This window comes from Sapajus apella, unplaced genomic scaffold (assembly GCF_009761245.1).
Source record: "Sapajus apella isolate SASKATOON/1434 unplaced genomic scaffold, GSC_monkey_1.0 scaffold31, whole genome shotgun sequence".
In the NCBI taxonomy this organism is placed as follows: domain Eukaryota; kingdom Metazoa; phylum Chordata; class Mammalia; order Primates; family Cebidae; genus Sapajus; species Sapajus apella.
In genome coordinates, this window is record NW_022436971.1 from 20,730,900 (window position 1) to 20,740,775 (window position 9,876).

The window sequence follows — 9,876 nt, forward strand, 5'->3', positions numbered from 1 at the left end:
AGTGAAACCTCAGGTTTGGGGCTGAAAGAGCAGAAAGGGAAGCCTCAGGAAATCGGAGAGTACTTGGACATCAGAGAGATGGAGGAGCTCGTGACTGCAACCCTGTGGAGTCGCCGATGAGCTACTGGCTCATTTATGAACTGCTCATGCAGGAGTCTGCATGCATAGTTAGCATGCCAAAGACTCTAAGAACTGAGCTAAAGGGCAGACATCCCACCATGTCCCAGATTGAACACGGGGTGATGCACCCATGAAAAAGATCTGAGTTGCACAGAAAAGGCTTTAAAAACTGAGCTCAATCTTGGAGTCATAACCTGCAGATAGTGGGTTAAACATTTTTGCTGAATCTAGGCCAGTTGGCTACCTACCAAATAAAAAATACCAACACTAAACAAGACCCATAGTTTTATAAGATGATATCCAAAATATACAGGATAAAATTTAAAGGTGCTCAGCATAGAAAGAGTCAGAGAAAACGATTGCCAACTTGTACAAATATTTTCAAGTGTCAATCCCTAATGATGAAATGGCAAAAATGTTGGAATTATCAATCAAAGACTTTAAAGCAATTATAAAAGTCCTCCAATGAGTAATTGGAGCATGGCTGTAACAACATAAATAAGAATGCATCTGCACAAACGAAAAGCATTTAAAAGAAGCTGTTAAGAGGAACCAATTGAAATTTTTAAAAATAGAAAAATGCAATATTATAATGAGAATGTACTAGATGACTTGATAGATTAATGGATATGTCAGAGAAAAAGAATTTCAAAGATAAAACCAGCTTTAAAAATCTGTGTGACAATAGCAAAAGATTTGACTTTTATGTCATTGGGGTTTCAGAAGGAGAGGGGAAGGGAAAAATGAAAAACTCTTTTAAGAAGAATAACTAAAAGTTTCCCAAATTTAGCAATAATGATGGCAGATTATTATAAGAATTTCTGAAGACTGTTCTCAGTCAGAAAAAAAGAATAAGAATAGAAAGTTAATTTACAGCAAAGGTGTGGCAATGTAGAGAAGATATGTATGTGAACACAAGTGACAAAATTGTGTGTCGTGTGTATATATATATGTATACGCGTGTATGTATATACAGTCAATAACATTTCAGTCAATGGCAAACCACATATACAAAGGTGGCCCCGTAAGATTATAATGGAGCTGAAAAATTCCTATCACCTACTGATGTCATAGCTGCCATAAAGTCATAGAGCAATGCATTACTCACCTGTTTATGGTGATGCTGGTATAAACCAACCCACTATGCTGGCAGCCCTATGAAAGTCTAACACGTGTAATTATGTATAGTACATAATACTTGAATAATAAATATGTTACTGATGTATGTATTTACTAAACTATATTTTAATCATTAAAAAAAAAGAAAGTTAAGACAGCAAGAATAAGGAAAAAGTAACAAAAATAGTAATTTTGAGAAATACAATACATTATTCTTCTATTTAATTCTCCAAAGTATGTTTGGTGATGGACAGCAAAAATATGAAGAAAATAACATTGATATGGTTGTCAGTGTATGTAAATATAATATATATGAGATAGCTAAAAAGCATGTGATATATTATATAAGGTAATGGGACCTATATGATAGCAAGGTTTCTATACTGTACTCAAAATTATAAAATATTGATTCTATGTAGGCTGTGGAAAGGTATGCATATGTATTGTAAACAGTAGACAAAACACTAACAAAATAAAAAGATAAATAGCAAAAATATCACAGTAGCAAAAGAATAGAATTTTAAAACAAAAAAGTTAAAATAATTCAAAAAAGGGAGAAAAAAAAACCCCAGATAAATGAAAAGCAAAATTTAAAAAATGAATATAAAAATGATAGATCTAAATGAACATGTGTCAATATACATTTACTAAATGTATAAAATATATAAAATTAAGGTAAGTCATTTGGTCACAACCATTTTTATGATGTTATAATGCAAATACTTGCTACCTATAAGAAATTAACTTCAAATAATCTGATAAGGTAGGATAAAAGTAAAAAAATTAAAAATATTATGTAAAAAAGAAATTAAGATCAAAGTGACTATATTAATATCAGACAAATTAGACATTAAAGTAAACTACTATAGATAAATAAGTAAATTACACTATCATAAACAGTTAATTTTCCTGAAAGAAATACAGTTTAAAGTTTATATGCATATTACCACAGTATAATAGAAACATAAAATGCATGAAAAGAAAAAAAAAATGATGGAATTGAAGGGAGAAGCAAACACATGCAGAGTGACATTCGAGATTTTAACATTTCATTTCAGTAAAAGAAACAGACAAAAAGCAGCAAGCATATGGAAGATTAAATCAATAAACTGGATTTAATTGATGGTAATAAGACCATCTACCCAACAAAAAGATAACACGAAGTTTTTTCAAGTGAACGTGAAATATTCATCAAGAAAGGCCACATCTGCATCACAAAACAAACCAACAAACTTCAAACAATTGAAATAATACAAAACATGTTTTATGACATAAATGAATTAAGGTAAAAACAAATAGCAGAATGATAACCTAAAAACCTTTGCACATGTGGACGTAAAACAATAGGCTCCTACAAAATTAATGAGTAAAAGAGAAAATCTCAAGGAAAGTAATTTTTTGTTTCTTTTAATATTTTTTTGATGTATATGTTTTTGGAGCTACATGTGATGATTTTGATATATTCATTTGATGTGTAAATATCCAAATCATGGTAATTGCAGGTCCATCACCTTAAATATTTATCTTTTCTCTATTCTAGAAACATTCAAATTATTCTCTATTTTGTAATGTACAAAAGATTTTGTGAACAATAGTTACCCTCTTGATCTACCAAACACCAGGTCTTATTTCTTTTAACTGTGTATTTGTACCCATTAATCAACCTCTCTTTATCCCTTCTCCCCCCTACCCTTCCTGACCTCTAGCAAACACCAATCTACTCTATTTCCATGAGATCCACTTGTTTAGTTCTCACACATGAGTAATAATGTGATATTTGTCTTTCTGTGCTTGGTGTATTTCACTTTATATGAGGACCTCCAGTTCCATCCATGTTGCTGTAATAAGACAATTTTAAAATATTTTATGGCTAAATAATATTCCATATGTATATGTACCACATTTTTTGTATCCATTCATCTATTGATTATATATTACATATACATAAAGTGACAATCATAATCCATGGACAGTTGGGTTGACTCCATATTTTGGCTATTCATCCCCCATATTTTAAGTTTTAGGTTTCTCAATTTATAAATGTATATTGACTATCTCTTAGGTTGCTATGGCTATAATTTTTATAGATTTTTTTTCTAGACTTTATCCCAAAGTTATGAACAGATTGCAACCACCATTACAATATTAGAGTTTTCAGTGCTTGTCTATGTATGTACATTTACCAATGAATTTTATATCTTTGGATATTTTCTTTTTGCATGTTCACATTTTTCTTTTCTTTCTTCTTTTTTTTTTTTCTTGATGAAGAACTTCCTTTAGCATTTCTTGTAAGAAAAGTCTGGTCATGGTGAATTATCATTTTTTGTTGTTGTTGTTGTTTGAAAAGACCTTATCTCTCTTTTATGTTTGAAGAATGGCTTTGCTGAGCATGGTATTCTTTGATGGCAGTTTCTTTTTTTTTTTTTTTTCTTAGCACTTTAAATATGTCTTCCTACTGTCCTCTGGTATGTATGATTTCTTTTTGTAAAGCTGTGGCTAGATAAACTGGAGCTCCTTCGAATATTATTTGCTTCTTTATCCTGCTGCTCTTATGTTCCTCTCTTTGTCTTTGAATTTCAAGAGTTTGTTTATTACATGACTTGGAGGCCTGTTCTTAGGGTTGGAACTTTTTGGTGTTCTCTGGCCTCCCTGCACCTATATACTTAAATCTCACTCTAATTTTGGAATGTTTATTATTATTATTTCTTTAAATAAGCTTTCTAAACCTCACTTTTGCTCAAGTATCTCTTGAAGACTAACAATGCTTAGATTTGTTTTCTATGAGGTAATTTTTATATCTTATAGGCTACCTTCATTCTTTTACATTCTTTTGTTATTTTCTTCTCTGTTTCTTTTCAAATAGTTTGTCTTCTTGTTCTCTATTTCTTTCCTATGCTTGCTCCATTCTACTGTTGAGAACCTCTAATGAATTTTCAGTTCAGTATATGTATTTCTCAGTTCCAAGGTCTCTTTTTGGTTGTTAAAACTATTTCAATCTTTTTGTCAGTTTTCTCAGATACATTCTGAAGCACTTATCTGTGTTATCTTGGTTTTCACCAAGTTTCTTTAAAACTATTTTGAATTGCTCAGAGAACTCACATATCATTATCTTCTTAGTTTTGATCATCTGTTCCCTGATTTTTCTGAGAAAGTCATGGTTCTCTGTTTACTGTTGTGTCTTGTGAGTATACCTCTATGTATTTTCATTGAATAATTAATTATTTATTTTTAGTCTTCTTTGTCCAGCTTGTCTTTGCTTTTTATTGGATATACTTTTTGAGAGATTCCTTATAATTTACCAGTTAATTCCACCCCCCCCATTAGGTTCTTGCCTTTTTTTTTTTTTTTGCATTAGCTGGTACCTTCATCCCAGGTTTGTCTTGTCTCTGGTAAATTATCAGAGAGATGACTGTTCTGAATGGAAGAGGTCCCCAAAGGGATATCCTAGAGGTATAAGAAGGCAGGCTGGAGGTTTGTGCTCAGTGGAGCTCAGCAGAACATTATTCCTACAGTGTCGTGCTATTGAAAAAAATCACTGTAATTTGGCCTCTCTTTTTACTGAGTTAGAGAACAAACCTTTCAGGAGTGGGAATGGTAGTTCTGTCTTTCCCTTTGTCTGTTCCTGTCCTCAGAGGTGTTTCTCCCTTCAGGCACTCACAATACCTCTGGGCATTGATGCAGAGACAGGACTACTGCTAGGAAATTCAAGATTGCAGGGAAGCTGTTTGTCCACCTCAATCTTAGTTTTCCGGTATAAAAATCATGAGTTGGTGGAAGAATCAGGAAAGGAGACATTGCAGACAGGGAAGTCCTATATTCGTTTATTCTGCTCAGAATATTTTAACTTCTTTGTGACCGTGGGAACTGTCTCATCCTCATGTAACTTTTGGGATATTTCTAGTGATAATATCAGCATTGTCTATTTATTTTTTTATTTTCTGTGGCAGGGAGTGAAGCCAGCTTGCTTCTATGTATTAAAACTGGAAATTCTTTAAAAATACTTTGAAATTAGCACACATTAAAATAAAACATATAATTTATAAAATGGAATTAAAACAGTGCAACTTCACAATATATGCCCATGTGAGAAGAGAAGACTCAAGTCGATAATATATGCTTCTGCTTTAGAAAACTAGAAAAAGATTAGCAAAATAAAACTAAGTAATTTAGATGGAAGAAAATAATAAACATCATAGAAGAAAAAAACAGAGAAATTAAACAAACCAAAAGCTGTTCATTTAAAAAGAACAATAAAATTTATAAAGCTATATCAACAGTAACCAAAAAGGAGACAGGGGAAAAAAAAGAAGCAAACTACCAATACAAAAATTTAAAAAGGAAATAACTACAGTGTATCTTAAAAATACACTAAAAGAAGCTGTAAAAAAAAAACAAAAAGTTTATGAATGTGAATTGTACCACTTAAAAGAAATGGACCAGTTTCTCAAAAATATATTATCAAAACTTACCTAAGAAAAAATAGATAACCTAAATAGTTATGTAATTATTAGATATATCTGATTGTATTTAAACTAGTCTCCGATTATCTAGGCCAAGATTGTCTCAATGATGAGTTCTACCAAATGTTTTAAGAAGAAATAATGTCAATTCTACACAATCTATTTGTAGGATAGGAAGAAGAAGACACCCACAGACATTGTATATTAGCATTAGCCTTCAACCAGAACCAAACAAAAAACAGTACAAGAAAAGAAAAACAATATTTTAATGAATAATCCTTCAATATAAAATTAGGAAATCGATTCTAATTCTATGTTAAACAAATATGTAAAACAAATGATCAAATGGACTTTATCCTGATAATTCAAAGCTACTTCAATATTTTTAAATCGATTAGTATAATCCATTATAAAAACAACTTAAAAAAGAAAAATAACATAATTATATGAATTGATACAGAAAAAGCACTGAGGAAAATTCAACACCAAATCATAAAACCCTCTCCTAAGTAGGAATAGAAGAAGACTTCCTCAACCTGATAAAAGATATTATACAAAAATCACAGAGCTAACATTATATTTAATATCAAATTTGAATGCTTTTCCCCTAAGAACCAGGCAAGCATTTTCACTCTCACTGCCCCTATTCAGCATTTTAATGAAAATACTAGCCAATGCAATAAGGCAAGAAAAAAATATATAATTTTTTAAAGGAGGATATAAACTTATTCTTGTTTACAGACAACATGACTCTTTACATGGAATTTCAACTAATATGTAAAGAAGAGAAAGAAGAAGAGGTGGAGAAAGAAGAGAAAGAAGAAGAAGAAGAAAGGGGAGGGAAGGGGGAGAAGGAAAGAAGATGAAAAGAAGAACAAGAAGAAGGGGAAGGGGAAGAAAAAGAAGGAGGAGGAGAAGGAGGGGGGAGGAAAAAGAGGTGAAGGAGGAAAGCAATTTTAACAAAATTGTAGAATACAATGGAAACAAATATTAATTGGGTTTCTATATAGAAAGAATTAAAAATGGAGATTAAAAACAACAACATTTTAAAATAGCTTCAAAATACAACATTTTTAGAAATTTGACATAATAAAACATATAAAGAATGTGCATGTTAAAAACTGGACAAACTGCTGGTTAAATAATTAAGAGCGAAATGAAAAGACACATACTGTGTGAATTAGAAGACTCAACACTGAAAAGCTACCAATGTTATAGACATCTCTAAGTCCTTTAATTATTGAATGTTACTGTAAATAAGACTGATTTCAGATTCATTTTCTATCTTGCAGGTGATGAAAGCCTTGTCTTGTTAGTAGTAGAATTATTTTTATAATCAGTAACTTCACCAGGAGAAATTTAATATTATTATTTGTCAAAATTTTCTGAGACATAACACACTCTTTTGTTTGCAAATGTGGGTACTATTTTATTTCAGAAATTACTTTCTGTATTATATGTCTACACAGATTTCTCTGTTTGCTTGCATCTCTCAGAATTGATGCAGGGTAAGTACTGTTTATCTCCTTTTTAGAACTACCAACTTTTTCTCAGCAGCTTTAACCTTCTTTTTCCATTTTATTTCCTTTGCTCATTTTATGCATCTCCAGCATTGTACTCTTTTCAACTTTAATCCTAATTTTAAATTTAAAAATATATTTAATTCAGAAAAGAAAATTTTAATTCAATTGCCTGCTCACCCTTCATTTCTTTTGCTGCCTAAAAATTTATTTTATATTCCATATGCCTCTTCTGTGACTCTTGAAAAATATTTATATTTTTGTTTATTTGTCAAGCATGTAAATATTTTAAAAATTAATTATTCCCTTGTTATGTATACAGTATCTAAATGTTTTTGTTATTTCTGGTGATTTGAGTATATTTTATATGTTATTTCTTTTTAGCAGATTATGATTGGTTACTGTAAATTCTTTTACTAATACATTTTCTTCATTTTCTGTTCTTCTTATTACTGAAAGTGTGGCATTAAAGTCTCCAATCATTATTGTTTGCTTCTTCCTTTAATTCTGTCAGTCTTTTGCTTTATTTATGTTGTGGCTTTGTTAGGTGTATATATGTTTATAATTGTTACATATATGTTTATAATTGTTGTTTTTTGTGTATGTTTGTATAGTTTATATAGTTGAAATGATTAAGGGTAATAAATGTAAATTGCAATTCCCAGAATATAACAGATGCTCTATAAATGCTAATACCTTCTCTTAATATTATAAATACTTTATAAGCACACTTTTTTTGTCACCAATATTTCTCAGTTATATTAGAAAATTTTGACTAATGATAGCTGATTAAATGTTTAAACAACTTTTAGTACCACTGAACCAATATTGTTTATATTACACATATAATTATTCTGTTTGTAGTAACTATAACATTATATAGTTATATAACAGCCAAACTGTTGCATATGTAAGAAAAAAGTTATTGAAATTAAGCAAAGGAAGTGTTAAAATTATAGTCATTCAACAGAATGATTGGTTTCATTTAGAGACAGCTCAGTCAGACTTATCAAGCCTTCCTCAAAACTATAATTTCCTTCTTCTGTTCTGTCATTTGCCCAGTTTGAAACAAGTTCTCTAAACTGGAATTGACAGTAAATTAAACCCTGACTTCTGACTATGTAGATGTTTGCTAATTTATTCCTCCTGGTGTGTATTTAATGAATACATTCAGGAAAGCAAGATAAAATGACTCTTTGGACAAGCTGTTAAGAAATCCTAATACTTTTTACTTGGTATTTTCCTAAAATTATTCATAGCATCTATTAGGTTGGTACACAAGTAATTGCAGTTTTTGCCATTGAATGTAATTTTGTACCAACATACTGTCATACTATGGTACTTTCATGACGATGAATACCTTAGGATATTAAAAAGATTAATCACACTATACTTGCTCTAAGAAATAAGACATATCTAAGTATTTTACATATATAAATAATAAATACTGATTAATATAATTGCATATATTTGGAAAATACTGCTGAGTTCAGAGGCAGAAAACTTGCCTCTTGCTAGCAAAAATGTAAATCTCCAAATATAATTATGCTTGTTTATTAATTTTAAAACATTGACAATTTTCTGTCAGGTTCAAAAATAAGCACTAGATATACAGTAATGAGCAGTTTATTTACTTTGCTTTTCAGCAAGCAACTATTGAGTACTTACTATTTGTTTCCAGCATACTTCCTCTCTTTTAAAGTAGAGAGAGTAAGACAGAAAGAAAGCTATAACATGGAGTAATGAGCATCAAGACAAGAGTGACTACTGCATGCTGTGAGGGGATGCAGGAAGAGTCATTACAGCTTTTTTAGTTGTTTATACTTTACAGAGAAAATGCCATGTGAGCTGAGGAGTAGTGACCGATCAGGGAAATATAAGGCTGTGGAGATGATTCCAGATACAGGTATCGTGCAAAGTCTCATGTGTGCGGTTATGTGGCAAATTTGAAGATTGGAAGAAATTTGGACTAACCTAAAGTTTAAGTTTTAGGGTAGAGGAGTGGAGAGAGTAGAATGTGGCAAGTTTAGCTTGAACTGGGCAGTGTTAACAGAAACCAGAAGTAAAGAACCACTGGCTGCACATGAATGCATCTGGCATTGTTCCTGGGAGAGACAGCTTAGTTCAGTTAAACGACTAAACAGATTTGCATGTGCTTAGATCTGCCATTTACCAAGACGGGAAACACAGATGAAGAGGGAGAAGTTCTCCCTTCAAGAAACTCAACATCTTAATTCAAGTCATTTTATTATCTGCCACTCATTGAATAAACCATTTGGACTGACAACTAATAGACAAAATATTTTTATAGATTTTATCAGGAAAATATTTGTATAAAATTTGAGACTCCAACATTCTCCTGAAGGTATTTGTTAAGTTGAGGAATCTAGGAAATCAAGATGCCCAAGTTCCACAAGTGAAGGGGAACAGATTATTCAACCTGTCTGTTATTTAGGTATAAAATATTGCTACATACACATCCTCCTCACTCCCAATACCATTAGGCATGCCTCACCAGCTGCCATAGACAAACACCAGGGTAACCCAGAGCCAGGCAGTACAACAATAATTCATGTCTTAGCATCACTCCCTACCCTATACAGGATGGCTTTTTGCCTGAAATATTTCACTATCATTACCTATTAAGTATTATGGTG